A 12,084-nucleotide genomic window follows, 5' to 3' on the forward strand; every position below is an offset into this window, starting at 1 on the left:
GTTTTCTGATGAAAGCTGGGTATGCCACGGTGGCAGTGGTGGCCGCGAATTGGTGCAACCAACCTGTCTGCGGTCTAGACACACCAGACCTACACCTGGAATTACGGTCTCGTGTGCGATTTTATGACAGCAGGAACACTCTCGTGGTTATACCGCGCACCCTGACAGCAAATTTGTACTTCAGTCTGGTGATTCGATCTGTTGTGCCGCCATTCATGAACAGCATTCCAGAGATTCTTTCCAACAGGATAACGATCGCCCACATACCACTGTTGTAATCCATCATGCTCTATAGAGGATCGACATGTTGCCTCGGCCTCCTCAGTTACCAGATCTGTCTTCAATCCAGCACATATGGACATCATTGAACGATAACTCCAACGTCATCCACAGTTAGCATTAACCGCCCCTGTATTTACAGTGCAAGGGCAACGGGCATGGAACTCCATCCCACAAACTGACATCCGGCACCTGTACCACACAATCCGTGCACTTTTTCATGCTTGGATTCAATATTCTGGCGACTACACCACTTATTAATGTACCAGCAAACCACATTGGCAATGGCTTATCTCACACTTACATTGACCTGTGATGTTGCAATATTAATCACTTAAATATCTTACCTACACAAATGCATTCCCCAAATTTCGTTACTCTACATTAATGACTTTCTGGTGTCGCGATTGTTACCCCTTCAGTGTATATGAAAGCGATTCTGACCAGTTGTCAGGATAAAATAAGATGGGTAGCTCTCCAGAAGGTATGTCATGTTTAACCTGTGTAATGACATATATCAGCGTAAAACTAAACTACTACCAATAATATCCAAAATCGTTTGCTAAAAAATTTCTTCTGCGTGGCTCCACTTCTGTAAATGGATCTCCCACTACCGTAATAGTATAGCTAACGAGTTCCAACGTATTTGCGTGCACATATACGCATGTTTTTAGTGGACGGTCATATTTCTACAGTGCAACAACGCCACGCGGTAGCCGGCCGGTGTGGCCGCGCGGTTCTAGGCGCTTCAGTCTGGAACCGCGTGACCGCTACGGTCGCAGGTTCGAATCCTGCCTGGGGCATGGATGTGTGTGATGTCCTTAGGTTAGTTAGGTTTAAGTAGTTCTCAGTTCTAGGGTACTGATGACCTCAGATGTTAAGTCCCATAGTGCTCAGAGCCATTTTAACCAAGCCACGCGGTAGAAATTGGTCCCTCATTATTGCAATTATCTCATAAACTATCATCTGCACAAAAATGTCTTTAGAGCTTTCTGTAGAATCCTTGGGCAGCTATTCGGGATTCTGATCACAATTTTTTCGCAAATTTGCAAATAACTTTTTTACAAAATTAAAATTTTCCCGAAAAATATTATTTTTCTCGCAAAATGCTGCAAAATTATTCAAATTCCTTACAGAGAACTCTAGAACTAAAACGTATCTATCAAGAACTCTGAAGAAGAAGTGCATATTTCTCGAAAGTTGGATGCCATCTCCACCGCACCCACAATATTCTGCAACAGTGCCCGATGCTGACATCAGTCTGCGTAGTTTGATGCGCGGATTGTCATAAGCAGAGCTGCTCCGTTGCTGATTGGTCGGCTGCCTGAGGATGCGCAGTGAGCTCAGAATAAGGACATTCGGCGTTAGTGAGATGATTTTAGGCCAAATATTCGCGTGAGAAAACGAGACGTGTCGTATTCCATCGGCTTCTGGCATGCTGGTATCCTTTCATGTCGAGAGTTCAGAAAATGACAAGTGAAGAGGATAAACAGACGCCACATGAAGTAAAAGTTCAGCTTTTCGAACCGTCTCCCAGTGGAAAAACCGACAGAGACCTCTTTGAAGAAATAACGACACAAGCGACGAATGTGACTATGATTTTGAAAATGTTCAAATGTGTGTCAAATCTTACGGGACTTAAATGCTAAGGTCATCAGTCCCTAAGCTTACACACTACTTAACCTAAATTATCCTAAGGACAAACACAAACACATCCATGCGCGAGGGAGGACTCGAACATCCGCCGGGACCAGCCGCACAGTCCATGACTGCAACGCCGCAGACCGCTCGGCTAATCCCGCGCGGCTATGATTTTGACTGAAAAATGTAAAATAACGAATAAAACATTTCAGTAGGGCAATTTCGACTTTTAATTCGTTATTTTTACTCTAATCCGCTAAATTCATAAGTTTTTGATCCGTCAGATTTGGTCCGCTGTTTTGAATGTTGTAATTCAAACATCGGATTCCTAATCAGCAACTAAAATAATCTAAAAAGAACACGGTTTTGTACTATTTTATAGTCAAGTCTCTATAATTTCCAGGTTTTTAAGCGAGCTGACCCACTACGTTGTGCCTGATCTGAGATAGGCGGCCTTCCGCTGTGGCCGAGCGGTTCTAGACGCTTCAGTCCGGAACCACGCTGGTGCTATGGTCGCAGGTTCTAATCCTGTCTCGGGCATGGGTGTGTGTGATGTCCTTAGGTTAGTTCTAAATCTAGGGGACTTATGACCTAAGATGTTGAGTCCCATAGTGCTCAGAGCCATTTGAACCGTTTGAGGTAGGCGACGTGCAGGGAGGCGATATGTGGAGCCGAGAACTATCTTCTCGGGTACAGTGTTCTAATGTAGAGAACTAAAAGGAATCGAATATAAACCCGAGAACCGAAGACTTTTACGAGAACATGCCAGTTGCTAGAAGCTGTATACGCTTCAACCCCACCGATATCTCTACTTGTAAAGTTCCGATTTCTGCATGCATGCGTACGTAGTGTAAAATTTCATGTAATTTCCGCGAGCCCCAATACGGTGCTTGGCATTGAATACCTTACACCACTATCAGTCATTTCCTTTTTGTTCCGCTAGGAAGTGGAGCGGAAGGAAACCTGCTATCTACTTGCCTCCGTAAGAGCCCTAATTTCTCTTATCTTGCCTTCGCGCTCCTTACGCGACATGTACGTTTGCGGCTGTAGAATCTTTCTGCAGTCAGCTGCAAATACCTATTCTCTAAAGCTTCTCAACAGTATTTCGCGAAAAGAATGTCCTCTTTCTTCCAGCGATTCCCCATTGAGTTCACGAACCATCCCCGTACGACGCGCCTGTTCATCGAAACTGGTGGTAAGAAATCTAGCAGCCTACCTATAAATTTCTTCGATATTTTCCTTTAACGCAACCTGGTAGGATCCGAAACACTCGAGAAACAAGAATGGGCCAAATTAGCGTCGTGTAGGCGCTTTGCTACTCTGTAGTAGGCAGGCAGGTACTTGGCTTTTGGTTCGCACTGAAAACCCTGGTATCAAGTCAGAGTTCCTTTTTGAAATGGTAGGTTAATACGAAAAAGTCGTTTCTAAGCTGTAAACGAATGGAACTGAATACTCATCCGAGAGACGAGACTTTCTCGAGAACAACAAGCAGTTGTCTCGTTTTGGTCTTCAGTGCTGTCGACTTGAGCCGATCCACAACGTGAAACGTGAGGTGTTGATCTCGGACGTTACGTTTAAATACTTGGTGTCTAGAAAACGAGTAGAACAAATTGGAATCGAGAAATCCAACACATAGTGGAGGGCGATGGTACAATGGTTCAAATGGCTCTGAGCATTATGGGACTTAACTTCTGAGGTCATCAGTCCCCTAGAAGTTAGAAGTACTTAAACCTAACTATCCTAAGGACATCATACACATCGATGCCCGAGGCACCTGCGACCGTAGCGGTTTTGCGGTTCCAAACTGTATCGCCTAGAACCGCTCGGCCACACCGGCCGGTGATGGTACAACGGACTCTCAACACTGTATAGCTCAGTCTCAAATTGCCCTCTTCTTCCTCACAAATTTTTTGACCTTACCGTTGACGGTGGAGCCTTTACATTTATAGGACGAACTACATTTGGACAACAACGAGCTATAAATGGGACGCGTTCATGCTGGAAGGACTGTGATAACATTCAACAGAACCCATTTAAGGAAATCGAAGTTAAATTTCCGTCAAAAATTCTCTGGTGGCCTTCGACTTGGCGCACTCGCAGATGTGGTGTAAGCACGCCTATTGTCTGAAGAACATGAGACGCACTCGCGCCAGCGATAGGATGCCCATTAAAACGACCACAGTAGACAGCAGTATAATGGTGGTTCCAGAGAACTCTGTTTGGGAGATATTTAACTCTACTTATAACGGATATTTCACTGCCATGCAATATTATTGCGGCTGCTCCATTAGAATAATAATGACGTAGACAACATATGCGGTATAAGTGATAGTATAGAAGGGGACATGTATGTTATTAGCTGGTTAAACAATCGCAACTGATTTATTTACTGCGATGTTGAAGTGAATATGTCTTTTTAGATCTGCATCTGCTAATTTTTAACTGCATTGTAGAGTCATTGAAAAGAGGAATTTGACTGGATTAATCTCATTAGTGCCTTTCATGAAACTTTTCAGAAAATTTGCAGGATATTTTCGAAACCCAGGGATCGAAGCAAGTTTTCAATGGTAGTTAGAGGCCGTTTACTTTGTTGTAGAAGGGAAACAGCATTCTGTCAGTCTTTCCCTTTGTATTCGACATGTTATTTTTACGAGAAGTTTCAATGGAAACGCTATTATTAAATCGCTGGGCTGCTCCTTTCACCAGCTGTCAAATTGTCTTGCAACCCAGAAGTAAGAAACTTCCTGGCAGATTAAAACTGTGTGCCGGACCGAGACTTTAACATCGTCACAGGCAATGGCACATAGTTTCATCACTTCCAACCGGAAACAAAAAGGCAATCCATATAGTGGACACGACACAATCTCTTCTCAGAATAAAAAGTTCAAAGCCGCACCCTCAGCTGGTCAAGTCGTGGCGACAGTCTTCTAGGACTCTGAAGGGATTATTCTCTTCTATGTCCTCCCTCGTGATACAACAATTAACTCTAAAGTGTATTCAGCTACCCTCAGTAAACTGAAGAAACGACTTTAGCGTCATCGTCGTCACATAAATGCGAACGAACTTCTCCTTTTCCGTGACAACGCAAGGCGCTACAGAAGTCTGCACACCGAGAGAAGCTGACAAAACTTCATTGGACTGTTCTTCCTCATCCACCTTAGAACCCGGATCTCTCCCCTTCCGACTTCCATCAGTTTGAGTCAATGAAGGACGGACTCCGCTGAAAGCGGTACGTTAGGTGGCTGATGGTGCAAGACGTTGTCTCCGACTCCACTACTGGAGTTCAAAATGGTTCAAATGGCTCTGAACACTATGGGACTCAACATCTTAGGTCATAAGTCCCCTAGAACTTAGAACTACTTAAACCTAACTAACCTAAGAACATCACACACACCCATGCCCGAGGCAGGATTCGAACCTGCAGCGCCAGAACCGCTAGACCACCGCGGCCGGCCCACTACTGGAGTGGTACCGTGCGGGCATACAGGCCACCCCAGTAAGGTGTCACTGAATTTGGAGCCAAAAGAGTGAGAAATAATATGGCGCGCTGGAATTCTGAATAAAACCGACCTGCTTTCAGAAAAAAAAGTGTGTTCCATTGATTACTGAATGCACCTTATACAAGCAAAAATCGGGTGGGAGGTTGTCGCTCGCCAAGGTATGATTCTTCCAGGAATTAAGAAAACGCCTGTTATTCAACCTTCACTGACTGCGACTGACGCAGGCTCTAAATATCGTGCTGGCGCTCATGGAAGGAGCTGACTTCCATCAAAAGTTAGTTATTGGTGATGAAGCAACATTACTTAAACACGGATCTAGGGATGTAGTCCTAAGATCCCGATCTCGAACAGCCTCCAAAATTTTCTTCATATCTTCATCCATTTCCGAGACACTGAGGTTCAAGGTAAGTGTAGACTGTAGTAATAGGACAGAATGAAGGGACTGTGCCTGGAATACAGGAGACAATGACAGAGGTTGTCGCCTAACGCTCGTGTAATGTGAGCGGAGTGCAATAAAATACCGAAGATTTTCAGGTTCTCTTTTTTCAATGAAAACGGTGGAACAATACACTGGTATGCATCACCGACGTTGTCATGCTACAACAACGACTCTTTAAACAGGTGGAAGGGAGCAGTTTTGACTTCACGCGCGAACTACATTTTTGTCGCAGTTTCCGGGACCACGATGTCCGAATGCCGTAACAGTGGATTGAGCGTGTAGTGGATGAATATCAACCCCGACCTCAGGTCTTCCTATTGCATTCCATAAAGGATGATGTGCTTGTACCACTATCTGGGTCGACGTTAACTGATCCTCGAGCACACATCACCGCAGCTGTTGCAATGATTGGGCGAGACGTTCCATCAAGAACTGGGGATGAGTGTCATCACCAGTTAGTGTGCAAACTGAGCATTTGATAAGTGCTGAAAACAGCTTTTGACGTGGAAACGTCTTTAAAAGTGTTCTAGAACAGTTCTCGCTAAAGGCACGGGAAAAACTATGTTGTTTCTGGTTTGATTACCATTTGCGAATTAGAAGCCATGCCACCAAGTATCGTCCATACTCTGAACAACAAAAAATGCTCCCATCGGAACACAAAAATGCGAATATGTTCCTGTTTATTTAAAAGACTGACTGAAAAATGGGGTACCAGCTGCCTCATTCTACCTTACACAGCACCTTTAAATTTTTTCTCAAAAAATCTGGCATGTGAAGATATTCTTAACAAGTAGCTTCCACAAGCAAACTTCCACAGGCTCCCCTTACTATAACTCGTTCCCACCCACTAGTACGTCGCTGCACGTCGCTCACACCCATCCACTCCCAGATGCCCTTTCTCACTCACTCATTCAGCCCAACTCATTATCTTTATCTCTTTGTACCTCTCTGTCATTCTCTCCTGTATTCCAGCCACAGTCCCTTCATTCTGTCCTACTGCTACAGTCTACACTTACATTGAACCTCAGTGTCTCGGAAATGGATGAAGATATGAAGAAAATTTTCGAGGCTGTTCGAGACCGGGATCTTAGGATTACATGGTAAAAAAATTACAGCCGTTTGTTGTGCATAGCTGCCTCGGAATCCCCGACTGGGTTTCGGCACCGAAGAAACAAGTTTTTGGGGCATTTCCCAATAAAGGATAAAGAGTTTTGAAAACAGGGAGATGGTTCTTCTTGATAAATGTCTAGAGAATATACCATTAAACTTTCAGTAATTTTCTTTGGTTATTTATAATTTAGATTTCGTCTCATTCCGGGTAGAAATAACGTAGCTATGAACCTCTGTATCTTGGAAACAGGTAAATATATCAAGAAAATTTTAAAGCCTGTTCGAGATCGGGATCTTAGAAATATATCGTAAAAGTTTTAGCCATCTGCTGTGCGTATCCATCTAGGAATCCTCGGCTGGGTTTTGGTCAACTGATGATAGCAAAAATATAGTAAAAAACTCTCTTTATGGGGTTTTCCGAGTAACCGCTCTCGAGCTAACGGTGCCTCTGTAAATCCCATGAAGCCCACATAGACCATATCAAATGCAAAAAGAACCAACCGATTTGCTGCATTTCCTAAGAAGCAGGTAGTGTATAATATTCATTTTTTGACCATGTACTATAGGACAGTGGCAGTAAGATGATCCTTCCTTTGGGTACACAAATAGTCCCTAGCCTAAGGGACATCCGAGAAACTTGATCCTGCCTTTTTATCACCAACAGAACCCAAGATATGAGCACCAGAAAATCCCGTCTTCATGCGGTTTTATAACATTAGTTATGCATGCGACAGCAGATGGCCGCTTATTTTCGTGTCGGTCCGGCATGTTTGCGGGCTTATCATCGAGCGGGACCCCGTCCATTTAGGCTTCACATTCACTCCAGTTCAGGAGACACTTACCCCTTACATTCGTCGGTTGAATTCAGTGTCTCGTGAGTTATCCTGGGCTTCTACTGAGCCTTGTCATTTGCCTATTTGATACTTTAATGTCTTCACTGTTTCATCTACCAGAGCTACCATTCATCTTTTACAGTTTTTTTCTCTCTTTTTGAGTCAATAGTTGACAAATGCTACCTTTGACACTTTACTGCTCTGGTTCTTTCAGCTTATGGAGATCCCGTACCCTTAATTTAATTGCTTTCCCGAATTTATTCAGTTTTAATTTGCAGTTCGTAACCAGTAAATATAGAGTCCACAAGTGTTTATGGAAATGTTTTGCAGTTCAAAATTTCGTCTGTCTTATAAATTATATAATATATCTGATACTTTCCGTATCTCTAAGTATGTTCCCAGGTACAACCTTCTTCCATTATTCTTAAAAAAAAGTGTCTGCAATGATTAAATTGTGCTCAGTGCGTCATTCTACCTGGTGATTTCCCCTTTCACACCTTTCTCCCAGTCCATATCCTCTTAATATTTTTCGTTTCCAGCCATTTTCTTCTATTGAATCCCATGCCGAATTAAATCTTCGTCTTTCTTAACTTACTGAATAGTTTCCCCTAACTCATGTGCTTTTTTGCAATCTCTTTAGAATCTACGGAACTAGTAGGCATATATACTTGTTCTGGGTCTTAGCTTTGTGTCTTAACTATGTAGGTCTTCAGTCAGTACTACGTCTATTTCACAGGTTACTTAATACAACTATAATAACTTTTCCAAATCGGAAAGAACATTTTGACTTATGCTGTGTGGGCGGAATAGATGCGTATGATACTGAGCCGCACTGCATACTCCTACCAAAAAGAGTGAAAGGTATCCTATAGCAACACTGACAATTACAAACTCATGACAACATTACGACGCCACTGAGCCTCTTGTTGGCACTGTAGGATGTGAGGCTCCTGATTGTGCGAATGGCTATCACCATCCGAAAATTCTAGTCTTCTATTGGCCGTGGTAGAAAAAAAATCAGTACCTTGAAAGGAGGATGCCTGTGGTCCTCCATTGCTCGTAACTGGTAAGTTTTCTGGCCAAGCACGACCAACAACGGGCGTCGTCAGTTCCTCGAGTTTCGTGGTCACCAATGCTCGGGAATTGTAGAGTCACTTAATGAGTTGTAGCATGAAGGACAAGAGAAATGGACCAAAGCTGAAACAATTTAAAACATCATCAGGTTGATGACAACATTTACGGTTCTCTCTTATTCAGATTTCGCTAGTTGTCGGCGAAACCTTTTCAGAAACTTTGAATGTGCCCCCACTATCTCGTCACTGTTTGCATGCTACAGCAACCTCTAGAGGAAATGTCCTCCACTACATGTGTCGCCACTTTGCTTCGTAACCCTGCATGTCTCTGCAGGAATGCGGTGTCCCAACAGCTCATCTGCAACACGCACAGCGTTGACTTTACCCACATGTAGGCCCCTGTCGCCACAGGGGAAAACCAGGAAATAATCCCCGCACCTTTTTACAAACGATTCTCTGAAGCCCCTCTGGGGAAGTGACATTCTGTCGCGACACTCCAGATTTCCTTGCGTTTCACCACAGTCACAGTCGATACGAGGAAGTGGTCGTGCATAGAAGTTATACCACCTGGCTCACGCGTCCCCGTCGCCACTAAGAAGCGATAAAGGTCTTGCATAACATTATCCTACTCTCGGATGAACGTCTCGATAACGGTATGGCAATAGATGTCACTTATTTTATAGAATACTCATTCGCACTACTTGTGTCAGTGTGCGTAGCTAATAGTCGTATTCTGCAAGTTCCTGTAAAAAAGATCGGTCGGTTTCAGACAAACCATTGCCAAATACTATGTTGCTATTTTCTTTCCAATAGATGTTTTCTCATTTTCTTGCCTTACAGTTTCAGCAGCTGATTGTTTTAATAACTCGTGTACCAGCAATGTATATCATTTTGTTTAAGTTGAACGAATCGTGCCCCCTCTTTTTCTAAATGTGCATAGAATATTTACGATGCGGAGCATGTAGTGATGATACAAGAACACGAACGCCAATTGATGAAAGAAATTTTGTCGCAAACGACGCACAGGCTGCTAATTTAAGAAAGTATTTTACTTCTGGATTTTCTTCGGTCGACTGCGGATCTCCTGGTAAGCATACTTACAGGTTACGAACAAGAGAGGCAACAACTTACATGAAGGGTTGTCCCATTTGAAGACCTTCAGAGTACTCTCTTTGGTCAGAAGTGTAAGGAAACGCCGATACGAGTAGACGTCACTGAAGGCTGACAGGGGGACCGTCCGAACGACCCTTCGCCGACTTGGTTCATATTGACAGGGTCCGTAGGGCACGATTAGGACTACAACATTTGTAAACAGGGAGACGCAACTCTCAACCCTTTTGAGAAAATCGAGTTTGAAAATTTTGGATGTCCTTATTCACTTCCTATGGTCGCTAGCATTCAAGCGGCCAGCATTCGAGTGAGCAAGCGCTTATAACTTGTTTTGTAATGGCGAGTTCTCTGGATTGAATTCCTGTCCCCGTACTTTTTTTTCCGTTCCCCGTAATTCTGACAACAGATGCATGTTATACGCAACGAAATTATGTGATGATGGCGAACCATTCATGAATGTAAACCAAGTCAGTTCTTCAATAAGCTCTTTGATAGAACCATACATATGTAAGAATTCGGCTTTCACTATATGTGCTGTACAGCGAAGTAATTATTATTTTCCTTGTCTCTATGGTCAGTATCAACGTGATTCGTGGAATTCTCCGTAGATTACACATTATGCTCTTCACAAATGTGGATATAATACGGTGGCTGCCCAGAAAGTAATGCACCGCATTGTTTTTTTTTTTTTTCTCAGCCGAAAACAATGCTACGAATGCGAAACGTTGCGTATGCATTGTTTGAAGTCTCCTGAGTGAGCGCGCCTAGTTTCCGTCACTTCCGACAGATAGCGTAGCTGAAGGAAAGCTTCAAAATGGCGTCTGTAGATGATGTACGTGACAACAACGTTCCGTCATTGAATTTCTCACTGCAGAGAAAGAAACTGTGCGGAATGTTCACAAACGCTTGTGCAAAGTCTATGGAGCATCCGCTGTCGACAGCGGACTAACAGTATAGTTAGTCGCTGGGTAAAGAGGGTGACGTCATTAGAAGGCGGTTCGGCGGAACTCCACGATTTGCAGCGGTCGGGGAGACCATCCACACCTGTGACACCTGACGTAGCCCCCTTGGACTTCCACTTGTTTGGACCATTAAAGGATTCCATCCGTGGAAGATATTTTTAGGACAATGAGGAGGTGATTCACACAGTGAAGCACTGGCTGCGTCACCAAAACAAGGACTGGTAGCGACAGGGCATACACGCCCTTGTTTCGCGCTGGAGGAAGGCCATAGAAGGGAATGGAGATTATGTGGAAAAACAGGGTGTGTAGATAAAACACCGTTCTATCGTCTGTCTTATTCTCATTATGTTCAATAAAGAACTGTTGAAAAAAATGTGGTGCATTACTTTCTGCGTATCCCTAGTAATATAAATAAAATTGCTGTACTGATGTGACTGAAAGTTGTGTTTTCTGTTTTCATATCCAAACGCCTCACAAAAAAAGTTTTGTTCTTTTTTCAAGATGAATACTATGAAAAAATAAATCAAACAAATATTGATAATTCGCACAGTCATACGAAATCTTTTGTTAGAATTACGTGGGAATGGAAAGAAAATTGTCTACTGGCAGTGAGATTCGATCCATGGACCTCGCACTTAGGAAACTAAGCATTTACTTGCTCTGCCTGCGAACTTCTTAGCTAATAACCATCATTCAAAGTATATAAGACCGCCAAAGATTTTAAAATTTTGTTTTCTTGAGAACGAGTGAAACTTACGTCTTCCTGCATGCATATGTTGAAGAACCAGCAGTGCCCTACACATCCTGTCAGTATGATTCAAATCAATGAGGGAAATTCCTGGGGTCCCCTTGTGAGTGCCAGTACAAATCAAGGCGGAGAAATGCCTTTTGCTATTTGTAGGAGAACTAGGTCTTGTTTAGAAAAAGTCCAGACAACGGGTGCCTTTGCTCATAAAATGTTCCCATCGCAGAAACTTTTTCAGTCAGCTCACAAAAAATAAATTCAGTCGCAGAAAAAAAGCTTGTGTATTAGGCATGAAAATCGGAAAGAAGACACACGGGCAAGTAATACTGGAATTTAATTTTATTCATCATTATCGATGTTTTTTGAAAGGCCTGCAACTGCGTCATTATAAA

This window comes from Schistocerca cancellata, chromosome 8 (assembly GCF_023864275.1).
Source record: "Schistocerca cancellata isolate TAMUIC-IGC-003103 chromosome 8, iqSchCanc2.1, whole genome shotgun sequence".
Classification (NCBI taxonomy): Eukaryota; Metazoa; Arthropoda; class Insecta; order Orthoptera; family Acrididae; genus Schistocerca; species Schistocerca cancellata.